This window comes from Mustela putorius, unplaced genomic scaffold (assembly GCF_011764305.1).
Source record: "Mustela putorius furo isolate JIRA1106 unplaced genomic scaffold, ASM1176430v1.1 tig00537350_pilon_pilon_pilon, whole genome shotgun sequence".
Taxonomy (NCBI): domain Eukaryota; kingdom Metazoa; phylum Chordata; class Mammalia; order Carnivora; family Mustelidae; genus Mustela; species Mustela putorius.
Window position 1 is genome coordinate 5,494,555 of NW_025422471.1, and position 12,448 is coordinate 5,507,002.

The following is a 12,448-nucleotide window of genomic DNA, read 5'->3' on the forward strand; positions in this document are numbered from 1 at the left end:
CCTGAGTCAATCATGAGTAGAGTACATGAGGACAGGAGGCCAAAGCCCAATCTAATAACCTGTAATTCAGAGTTTAAAATTCTGATCACCGGGGCACCTGGGTGGCTCAGTGGGTTAAAGCCTCTGCCTTCAGTTCAGGTCATGATTTCAGGGTCCTGGGATAGAGCCCCACATCGGGCTCTCTGCTCAGCAGGGAGCCTGCTTCCCCCTCTCTCTCTTCCTACCTCTCTGCCTACTTGTGATTTCTGTCTGTCAAATAAACAAAATCTTTTAAAAAAAAATTTTTTTTAAATTTCGATCACCAACATCTGGTGTAGTTAAGATGACCAAAGTGAGTACATAGCTAAAGTTTGGGAAGTCAGATCACTCAAGAACCTCAGACTTGAAGGGCTATTGTATTATTCATAGGTAAATCCCCACAAGAAGAACACGGGTATTCCACCAGGACAGGATCAAGTAGACTACAGACTTGGTGAAGAAGACAAAGATTTAGTTCTCGAGTATCAGGATAGCCTCAAGGCAGAGCCTCACTATGTAAACTTGTGACTTTGCAATGCCAATCACATTGCTGAACCACTCTGTGTCCTCCGCTCCAGGATCTGTTCTCCTCTTCACCCTATTCTTCAGCCAAGGCAGAAGGAGTAATGTGCAACTCCAGAGAAAATAGAGCAACCCCTGCTTGACCAGGAAAACAGGAGGCCGAATAGAATGATTACATCTCTGTATGAAGAATAATCACAGGCTGCGGGATTTCAATGCTGACAAAATAGATGTGGAGAATGAGACATGGCCGAGGGACTTCTTAAGGAGCTCCTGTGCATATAGTGTTAGGAAGAACTTAGAACAGTGGTACGAGCAAAGGAAGCAGGGGTTCCACTAGGAGCAAAGCAGTTTGCAATGGGCTAGGCTACTGAGCACAGGTCACCCTGAACTCAGGAATATGGGCCAAAACAATAGGAACCTTAGGGGATATCATAAGGATTCAGAAAACAAAGAAGAGGAGGATCTCAGGAAAGCCTGTATCATGGTGATGCAAACCTTGCAGTCACTGGAAGTAGACTCCTGAAGAACTGACAGAAACTGATTGGTCTCTTGGTGGGTTTGGAACCAAAAAACCTTTATGTTTTATTTTATTTTTATTTGATTTGATTTTATATTTTATTATATTTTATTATTTTATTTTTCTTCTGTCTCACCCCTCACCCCAGAAAACACCAATATTCTTTTGGTCTATGGCTGGTAACAGCAATGTTGAGACCTGCTATGTCCAGTCTAGAACATACTAACCATCTATGGCTATGGACTATTTGAAATGTGGCTAGTTTAAGTTGAGAGTTTTCTTTGATATAAAATAACTATGAATTTCAAAACTCAATACAAAAAAAGAATTTGACATATCTCATTAATTTTTCTATTAGTCACATGTTGAAAGGTAGTATTTGGATAAAGTGGTTTAAATAAATACACTGCTAAAATTAATTCACCAGTTTCTTTATATCCTTTTAATTTAACTACTAGAAAATTCAAAATCACATATGTAGCTTGCACCACATTTTTACTGGACAGTGCATACCTAGACAGTGAAATGTATTGGTTCTGGGGGTAGTGCTCTTTTGGTGTGTACATATTAAATAGAAGGGAATTAGCACTTAACTCAGGGTCCTAAATTTAGTTTGTTTAAAAACCAACTGGGAAACATAAGAAAACGCCACTCTTGCTTCAACCCTCCCAGGAAGATTCCAACTATTATAATAGGGATTCAAACAATGAATTTGTATTTTCGACCGGTTCCCTAGAAGATTCTGATACAGGAAGTCCTCTGACCATCCTTTTGACATATCCTAGCTTAAGGTGTTCCTGCTGCACTGCTCGTGTTTAATTACAGAATGCTTTCTGTTTTTCTAAATTTTGTGGGTGGGAGCAGCTGTTGTAATAATCTCATATTCCTGTTGACCCTCTGGAACTTGGGCTAAGTATGTCCAATGAATATACTTTAAAATGAGGAAAGGAAAGGAAGGAGATTTCTTTGTCTCCTGCAGACAGCAATTGGAATGAGCAAGGCCAAATGCTTGCAAAGAACAGGGAAGTTGCACAAATATACATATCACATATACTGGGAGATGAGGTGAGAGGGAAATTAAATAGGGAATAATAGAATATCAAAGAAAGAGTTGCCTTTTTCAAATTATAGTAAGCGAGTCCAGCCAAAAAACATTCAAGTTCAGTTTTTATCAAAATTGCTAGCCAAATATAAAAAATCCCTTTGAGTCAGATTACCCCAACCTCTCAGTTGGCCACACATACAGTTTATAGAATAGCCATGTGTCACCTCAGTTAAAGTACTGTCCCTTCCTATTTCAGATGTTTCTGAGGGAAACTCCAGGCACTGGGGAGGTGTTTGGCCCATGTCCAGGTGATGGGAGCTGTGGTGAGGATTATGTGCAGTTACGGGCATTTCCAATATACTGCAATCTCCCTTGAAAGAAATAGCAGCACCCCAAGGCCTGAGTTTTAAGATCATTTGGGCCAACAGGAGGAGAATAAAATATGGGCTACTACGGGCTATATACCTGAGGGAACTTAAGGTATTTCTTGCTGTACTTCACATCCAAAAGAAGACAAGGTAAAAACAAAAGTAGGTAACATTGCTGGTGATAGGAGTTTTTAATGTAGCAAATGAAAAGACTAAAACAGTACTTTCTCAGCTGGTTTCAGTTTATGTCACTGCCTGAGGTAACTGGCCTGGGGTCTTGACTGTCCAGCTTCCATCCTACTCCCTGCCCCAAAGACATACTTCTGACCCTTTCTTTTGGGAGGCACCATTTAAAGTCCCATGAATACATTTGGCACTATTTGTGGCTTTTCTTTTCTTTCTTTCTTTTTTTTTTTTTTTTAAGATTTTAATTATTTATTTATTTGTTTGTCAGAGAGAGAGAGAGAGAGAGAGAGAGCGCAAGCACAAGCAGGCAGAGAGGCAGGCAGAGGCAGAGAGAGAAGCAGGCTCCCTGCTGAGCAAGGAGCCCGATGTGGGACTTGATCCCAGGACCCTGAAATCATGACCTGAGCCAAAGGCAGCAGCTTAACTCACTGAGCCACCTAGGCGTCCCTATATGTGGCTTTTCATCACTCAATTTTTCTTTAGGAAAGTTGCCTCTGTCATGGATAAGTGACAGATGGCCTCAGGGCTCTTCCTAATTGGGAAGGTGGTTTCTCCTTTTCTTATATCTCTTCCTTTGCCTTTTTATTTTATTTTTTTTTTAATTTAAATTCAATTAGCCAACTTCCTTAGCCTTTTTTTTTTTTAAGATTTTATTTATATGTCAGAGAAGAGAGCAAGCAAGCACAAGCAGGGGAAGTGGCAGATAGGAAAAGTACGCTCCTCACCAATCCCAATGCGAGATTCGATCCCAGGATCTTGAGATCATTACCTGAGCTGAAGGCAGATACCTAACCAACTAGGCTGCCTAGGCGTCCCTTCCTTTGCCTTTTTGAAGACTGTATGGGAGAAGTGGTCTAAGAGGTTATTTGAGCTCTTCTCGGTCTTCAGGATGAACATTTTTGTTTGCTTGTGATATACTTTTGCTTGGGGAAGTTCTTCCTAACCTCTTCTTACCATCTATATGCAATCAAGAACCCAGATTAGTATGTGAACTTATGAGAAAGTGGCCAGGAGTGACAGATGGGCATTAGAAAAGTGTGTAAGGATGCAGACACAGAGAAAAAGGAAAGCAAATTTGCCTAAGCGTAATACAAAACTGGGAGTCATAGCATTGACCATCTACCAAGAGCTAGAATAGTTTTATTAATATTAATTAAATGTACTAATATCACTCTGAAAAGATTAGTTGCTGTGGGTGTCAGATATTCAGAAGCATTAAATATGGGAATGGAGCTGGTATATAAAACCTCAGTAGTATTCCATAAAATCAGTCCTCACGGTAGCTCTCTTAACTGACACTCACTTAACTCCTCACTCCCACTCACTGAAGCCCACGGTTGGATGAATCTTGCTCTAAGGTTCCTTTCTAGTGCCTCTGAGTATTCTACTCTCCCAGAGGAGTTGTAAGTTAAGAGTTATATATGTGTTCCCCAACTTGAGTAAGTGCTTATCAGTATCAGTATTTAATAAAATATTTATTTTTATTAAATTATAAATACTGCTTTAATAAACTACTCTTAAATTTAATACAATATTTTTCATTTTATTATATTATAAATAAATACCAAAATATAACAGTAAAATTCAAAGTATAAGAAATATGAATGTAAAAGGACAGTTTATACCTATAACTAAATTTAATGCCTTGTAAAGACTCAATAAAAGTGAGTCATTTTTAAAAGGTTGCTCTCAAATTAGAGTGTTCAAGGCAACTGTAAATATTAAAGGGGGGGTAGTCTTAAAAGTCAAAAGAGGCTGCATTCAAGTTGCTTAATAAGTGTCATTAACTCCTATTTCACTTTAAAGAAACAGAAACTGGAAATCAGAAATGATGTAATTTGTGTTATTCTATCATGACATTTTGACTATTTTATCATGCCAGGAAAAAATCATAGCAGACTTGTACTCAAAGAAAATCACAAATTAATGAGCATGCATGTATTAAGTTAAGATGAAATGTTTAAGATATGTTTATGTCATGTTTTAAATATAATTTTATATATAATTTCTAATCTTAATTGACTTTTTGGTGTGACCCAAACAATTCTGAGTCCCAACTACATGTAATAAGATGGCTACTATTAAGGTTTTTGAAATTTGTAGCTGAATGCATTTTTGTAGTTGCTTCATGGGATCTTATTATTTTATTTCCAGGGGAAAAGAAATGGCATCACATTACCAGATGATATTCTGTAGTACCTAGGAAATAATACGTAGGGAAAGTGTGACAAATAGGTAAGTGATGATATAGCCTTCTCAGAGTACAAGTAAACCGTAATTCTAGAAACAGCCTTAAATACCTACATAGGATTTTTGGAAAGTTTTTTTTTTTTTTTTTTTTTTTTGCACTTTAACTTTTGTTATTTAATAATATTTTCAGTCAGTAAGACATCTCAATAATATTACACAGGGGCGCCTGGGTGGCTCAGTGGGTTAAAGCCTCTGCCTTCGGCTCAGGTCATGATTTCAGGGTCCTGGATGGAGTCCCACATCTGGCTCTCTGCTCAGTGGGGAGCCTGCTTCCTCCTCTCTCTCTGCCTGCCTCTCTGTCTACTTGTGATCTCTCTCTGTCAAATAAATAAATAAAATCTTTTTTAAAAAATCAATAATATTACACAACAGTTTTTATGTCAAACCCAAATTTTAGGGATAGTCTATAGGAATTAATGAAAAAAGCTATGTAATAAAAACTAAAATGTGTAACATGATTTCTGGCACAAATTCACACTATCACTGGAATTCATCGAGTTTTTATCAAGAATGCAATACTCGGAGTTTCTTCCCTTTTTTCTACCCCAAATCACATTATGTAACTATAAGTTTTTATGAAATGCATAAGGAATATGCTCACCGGTCAATGACTTTCAACAGACTCTCATTTTACTGGGAAAACCATGGAGCTAAAGAAGAAGTTACCCATGCATCTCTTTTTGATGTCCTAATACATTTTAGAAAACCAAGAGATGAGAAGGAGCAATATTAAATTCAGTATACAAAATTAAGAATTTTTGACATAATGCTATTAAATCACTTTTATTGTTTAATATTTATAAGCTTGATATTTTTTTAAGGATTGACTTTCTCATAGTAGGCATAACAGGACAACTTTTTAATCACAATAACAAGTAACTAAGGGAAAAGTTTTATGCCCAACAGAATATCTGAATTATTCTTATATTTAATTAAATACAAACAAATGTTTAAAAGTCCATGTAAACTCCTGACATAATTTACCTGTGTCCCATTAGAAAACATCTTTCTTATCTCATGTAATTTATATTAGCAGGAACAGTGATATATTTAACATTTCAGCAGAATGACTGACTAAAGCTTTAAATAAAAATCTATAACTCCTCTCATTAGAGCAGTTTTATATGACAAATTAGGCCACAAAAAATTATAATAAAACTCCTCTCTCTACTAAGAGATCCCAAAAGGATATAAAACACATTATGAGGTTCTACAATGATAATTAATTATGAAACTTAATCTGCAGTCCTAACGGCACATGTTTTTAAGTTGCCCCTTTTTTTAACAACCAAGGACATACACTTTTTAAATAATTACATATCCCTCTTCATTTATAATGAATATGCAAATGAAATTACTTTGCTCTAACTCGATAGAAATCTTTATTTCTTCATTTAAAAAATATTTATTGAGTGCTAAATATGCCTGGCACTATTCTAGATGCTAGAAATAGAGCAATAAACAACATAACCCTATGGAGCTTATATTACAGTAGAGGGAGATAGACAATAATAAAATTAATAAGTAATTAATGACTAAGTTTTTCAACTAGTGACAAGGGCTCAAAATAAAGCAGGGAAGAGAGATAGAATAGGTGGGGGATATGTGGGAACACAGAAGGTAGTTTTAAATTTTAAATAGGATGCTCAAAATAGACCTCACCAAAAAGCTATTGGTAGGGCTTGCAGACATTTGTAGAGACTTTAAGTATTACAGTCGGTGAAATAGAAAGATTTTTGGAAGTTTGAAAAGAAGTGACACAATCTGACTCACCTTTTGAAAGGATCCCTACCTGCTGTGTTTATCATAGAATGGGGGGGGGGAGTGCTGAGAGATTGCAGCGTGGTAGAATGTAGAAGATTAGTTAAGAGGCTACTGTAGTGATAGACAAATTATGGAAACAGCCCAAGTGCCCATTGATCAATGAATGGATAGAGAAAATATGGTATGTGTGCATGTGTGTTTATAAAATATGGTGTATATATATAAATATGGTTTATATATGGTATATATAGAAATATATAATATAATATATAATGATAAATATATATTAATATATTTTAATAAATATATATTTATATATATAATAAATATAAAAATATGGTATATGTGTGTATATATATGTATATATATATATGGTCTATATATATAATATTATTCAGCCACAAGAAAAGAATGAAATCTTGTCATTTGCAACAACATGGATGGAGTTAGAGAGTATAACACTAAGCAAAATAAGTTAGAGAAAAGACAAATACCATCTGATTTCACTTATATGTGGAATTTAAGAAATAAAAGAAATGAACAAAGGGAAAAAAAGAGAGAGACAAACCACTCCCCCCAAAAGACCCAACTACAGAGAATAAACGGATGGCTACCAGAAGGGAGTTGGGGGGAAGAGATGAAATAGGTGAAGGGGATTAAGAGTACACTTACCTGAATTTTCTGTAGAATACTGTTGAATTACAATACTGCACACCTGAAACTAATATAACACTGTATGTTAACTATACTGGAATTGAAATTAAAAACCTAATATATTTCCCTTTTCTAGAAAAAAAAGGCTATTGTAGTAATCCAGATAAAAGATTAAGATGGTTTAAAAATTGGGATTGGGCTATCTTTTGAAGGAGAATTCTAAAAGAACTGGTAACTGGGTGAGCATATAAAAAAGAAAAATCAATGATTACTCCAAATTATAAATTCCTTATTATAAAACATCATTTCAAAAAAATTAAATTAAGCACTTGTTAAATGAGAGCATCTTTATGAATAATAACAACAATAATAGCTATATTAGTCAGGAAAGTCTGGGTTGTGCAGCTTTAAGGAAAGAAAAGAAAGAGGGGAAAAAAAGTCAAGTCTCAAACAAAAGTTAATTTCTCCTTTTATATAAAATTCACTGCAGGTTCAGGAGTTGCTCTGGGGCAGCTGCGTTACAAGGACTTTCCAGTGATCCAGATTGCTCTGATGGGTTGCCTCTCTCATCTCAACCTGAGGCCTTCTTCAAGACCAGGAGGGAAAGAGGATGAAGAATTGCGAATGGCCTTTTCACTAACTCTGCCTGAAAATGATATGCATCACTTCTGCTCATATTTCATGCATCAAGTCTAGTGGCAAAGCTCTATTAAAGAGTGAGGGAGCTCTGTCTACTACATTAGCTAACATTATGTAGCATTTTCCATGTGACTATATCTGTGCTATGACCCATAAATAAAGAATTCCTGTGGTATGTTCTCAGTGGTTTCTACCTTGAATAGAGCAACACTTAGGCATGTTCAGTCTGGGCTCGGTGTCCTAGACCACAACAGATGTGATTTCTTTCTTTTTTTTTTTTTAATTAAAAATTTTTAAAGATTTTATTTATTTATTTGACAGACAAAGATCACAAATAGGCAGAGAGGCAGGCAGAGAGAGATAGAGGAAAGCAGGCTCCCTGCTAAGCAGAGAGCCAGATGTGGGGCTCGATCCCAGGACCCTGGGATCATGACTGGAGCCAAAGGAAGAGCCTTTAACCCACTGAGTTACCCAGGCACCCCAGCAGATGTGATTCCTAATGCTTGGGAATCTACCATGATCAGGATTTGCAAATGCTCCGGGAAAATTCAACTATCTCCAGATATGCACATGCAATAACAAAACAGGAGTTATGTCTACCAGGTTCTACCTTAATTTGTGAGTCATAGCATACCCCAGAGATGGGATTATGATACCAACTAAAGACATGCCCACACAAACGAGTCACCACTCTCAAGAGAATCCAAGTTTAGGCATAAATATTCATGAACTCTGTTCTTCCAAAGTTTGGGTATCAAATTTTATGCTTAGGGAACTGATGCTGTGTCTGAAAAGATTAACTGAAGAAAGTCCTTCCCTGGGGCATCCTCCAACTTCATAAATGTTACTTCCTGCCAACAAGCAGTTAACTTTTATACCTAGTAAGATTGAAAGAACTCCAGGGTACCCACATGGCACCAAATGCAATGTGGATTCCTGAACCAAGGACTGAATTTAGGATCAGTGTTTTGTTATGTTGCCTCTCATTTCCCTCAGGTAACTCATTGACTGTGAAGTCCAAAAGACTACTAAAACAACTTTTGACCTTCTAATGTCTTTGAAGGGTATTCCTCTATATTAATTATCCTGCAGCCATGCTGCAATATCAAGTAGTGGTGGACAGGTTAATTCTAATCGACAAATTATCTTTTATTCAAGGCTGTGCTCAGCCCCAGACATTACAACCCTTTGGTCCTCAATTGTATACCAAAACATAGTCAGTTCAAGTTCAGCTTTTACAAAATATACACTCGTTGTAAAGGTGGAGAGATTTGTATTATCTTAGGAGTGAATGTGAAAATTCCTTTTACTGAGGGAGAGCTATCTTTATTTGGAAAATACTTTTCTTAAAGCCAAGGGAAGTAACTGGGGTCCTGAGAGTCTGGGTATTAGCTGGCATGAACACTTCAAAGGAAGAGAAAATCAACTCTTTATAATAAAGGCAGAGGAATTTGAGCTTTGGGGGAATAATTGAGAGGGGAAGAAAGTGAGCTAAGTTGATGGATATATGAGAGAAGGGCCAGTGAGAATAAACCCCTTTGAGCATGATATCTAAGAAATAACTTAAGAAATCAGTGATGTCTAGCAAGAATATGAACTGTGGAATGCAAGCCATTCTTCCTTGTCCTCTACAATAGCTCAAATGAAGCCCAGATTTCTCACTAATGTACATATGGAAGATCTAAGTTCTGCATCCTGAATGACACAAAATAAAGTGAGCATATGAGGATGCAGTAGGCTAGGAAGAAGCAGTTCCTGATGGTATCTTTGTCACAGCTTAAGACCACCATACCTGGGTTCTCTCACCACTGTCGACCAGATGGATTGCATGAAACTTGTTCTGAAAGAAATACTTTAATATTATTACCAGCCAGTGGTTCTGAAGGAGAAATAAAAAGTACTTTTAACAGAGTACTCAACAATAGAGACCAAAGGAAATTTTCTAGATCTTTCTTTGTTAAATTTTGTTACTTATGGCCGAAACTCAATATTCTCTAAAATTGTTGCCTACCTCAAAAAGTAGGGTAGACAGCATCTACATGCCCACAAACTCATATCTTTGCCCAACCACACAGAGAGATGATATTTCCCATCCTCTGTTGCAATTACATGTGTGATAAGATTGAGGTCTAGCTGGAGAAGATGGTGACAGAGTAGGAGACCTAATATCATCAGGTCCCAGGAGTGCAGCTAGATAGTTCTAATAGCAAACCATTCCAAACACCTACAAACTCAACTGGAGATTAAATAGAAGAGCAGCAATTCTGAGAACAGAAAATCAACCACTTTCTGGAAGGTAGGACATGCGGAGAAGTGAATCTGAGGTGACATATGGGAAGAGAGACCGCGGTGGGGAGGGGCCAGATTCTGGCAAGTGGTAGAGCAGCAGAGCACAAAATCAGAACTTTTAGAAGTCTGCTCCACTGAGGGACATCACTCCAGAGGCTAAGCAGGGTTGGAGTCCTTGTAGGGACAGTGTGGTCTCAGCACCCGCAGGGTCACAGAAAAACCAGGGGTGCCTGAGTGTGGCAGAGCTCCCACATTTCTGAGCGGGGCAGCCAGCAGTTATGGAGCCAAGGAGGGGCTCTCACCTTGGGGTTACCTTAAACCATGATCCAAGGCACAGTCAAGCCACCACTCTTGGAGCAGGGACCCCAAAATTGGCAGATCTGAGGAAACAACCTCTTTCCTCCTCTGGGAAGGAAGATTCCTGCACCTGCAGATTCTGCTGCAGGAATCTGCTGGGTTTGGAGACTCCAAAAAGGGCCGTGGGCCAGAGACAGAAATGCTCAGTCACACACTGGGTGAGCACGGAGTACAGCAGGAGACCAGGGAGACAGGAGGGACTGAATGTTTTTCTCTGAGGGCAAACTGAGGAGTGGGGTCCTGAGCTATCAGCTCCTATGGGGCCAGAGATTGAGAGGCCACCATCTTCATTCCCATCCTCCAAAGCTGTACAGAAAGCACTCAGGGAACAAAAGCTACTGAGATCAAACCAAAGCAGATTACTTAGCCTGGCCCCTGGCAAAGGCAATGCTATTCTGCCTCAGGCAAAGACATTTGAGAATCACTGCAACAGGCCCCTCCCCCAGAAGATGAGCAAGAACATCCAGCCAAGACGAAGTTCACCAATCAATGAGAACTGCAAAACTTCAGAAATACAGGAATACAGCATATGGAATTCATGGCATTTTTTCCCCATGATTCTTTAGTCTTTCAAAGTTAAATTTTTAAAATTTTATTTTTTCTTATTCCATTTTCTTTAATATTCTGATAATGTTTTTTAACTATTTTATATCAATACCTTTTTAAAAATCTTTTCTAATTTTCATTGTTATAGTCATATTCTATATGTATTTATTGTATTTAGTACATTATATTTATTCTTTATACATTGTATTTATACTTCATTGTATTTAGCCTTATATTTTGTATACGTATAGTTTTTTTTTCTTTAAAGTTTTGGGATACAGATTCTTCTAACAGATCAAAATATACCCTAAATCCACCCCATGGCTTTGTTCTAGTCTCCTACCTGATCACATTCTTTCCTTTTTTTTTTTTTTTCATTCTTCAACCAACTTCTTACCAATTCCTTTTTAAGAATCTTTTTAAGTTTCATCTTTACAGTCATATTCTATCCCTTCATTGTGTTTACCCTTATTTTTGTATATACATAACTTTTTCTTCCTTTAAAGTTTTGGGAGGCAGTTTATTCTAACAGACCAGAAAACACACCCAAAATCAAGTGTATGGCTCTGTTCCTTACACTAGTCATAAATACACACACACACACACACACACACACTCCCCCCCCCCTTTCTTCTCCCAGTTTCAGGTCTCTTCCGATTTGGTTAGTGTATATTTTTCTGGGGTTGTGGCTACCCTTTTAGTATTTTGTTCTCTCATTCATCTACTCTTATCTGGCTAAAATGACAAGGTAGAAAAACTCACCTCAAAAAAAAAAAAAAAAGAAAGAAAGAAAGAAAAAGAACAAGAGCAGTGCTGATGGCTAGAATTGTAATCAATATGGACATTAATAAGATGTCAGATGTGGAGTTCAGAATGACAATTATCAAGGTGCTAGCTGGGCTTGAAAAAAGCATGGAAGATAATAGAGAATCCCTTTCTGGAGAAATAAAATCTCTTTCTGGAGAAATAAAAGAACTGGGGGGTGCCGGGCTGGCTCAGTGGGTTAAGCCTCTGCTATCAGCTCAGGTCCTGATCTTAGGGTCCTGGGACTGAGCCACACATTGGACTCTCTGCTCAGCAGGGAGCCTGCTTCCCTCTTTCTCTGCCTACTTGTGATCTCTCTCTCTGTCAAATAAAAAATAAATCAAATCTTAAAAAAAATAAAAGAACTAAAAGCTAACCAAGTAAAAATTTAAAAAGCTATTAATGAGGTGCAATCAAAATGGAGGCTCTTACTGCTAGGATAAATGGGCCAGAAGAGAGAATAGTGATATAGAAGTCTAAATGGTG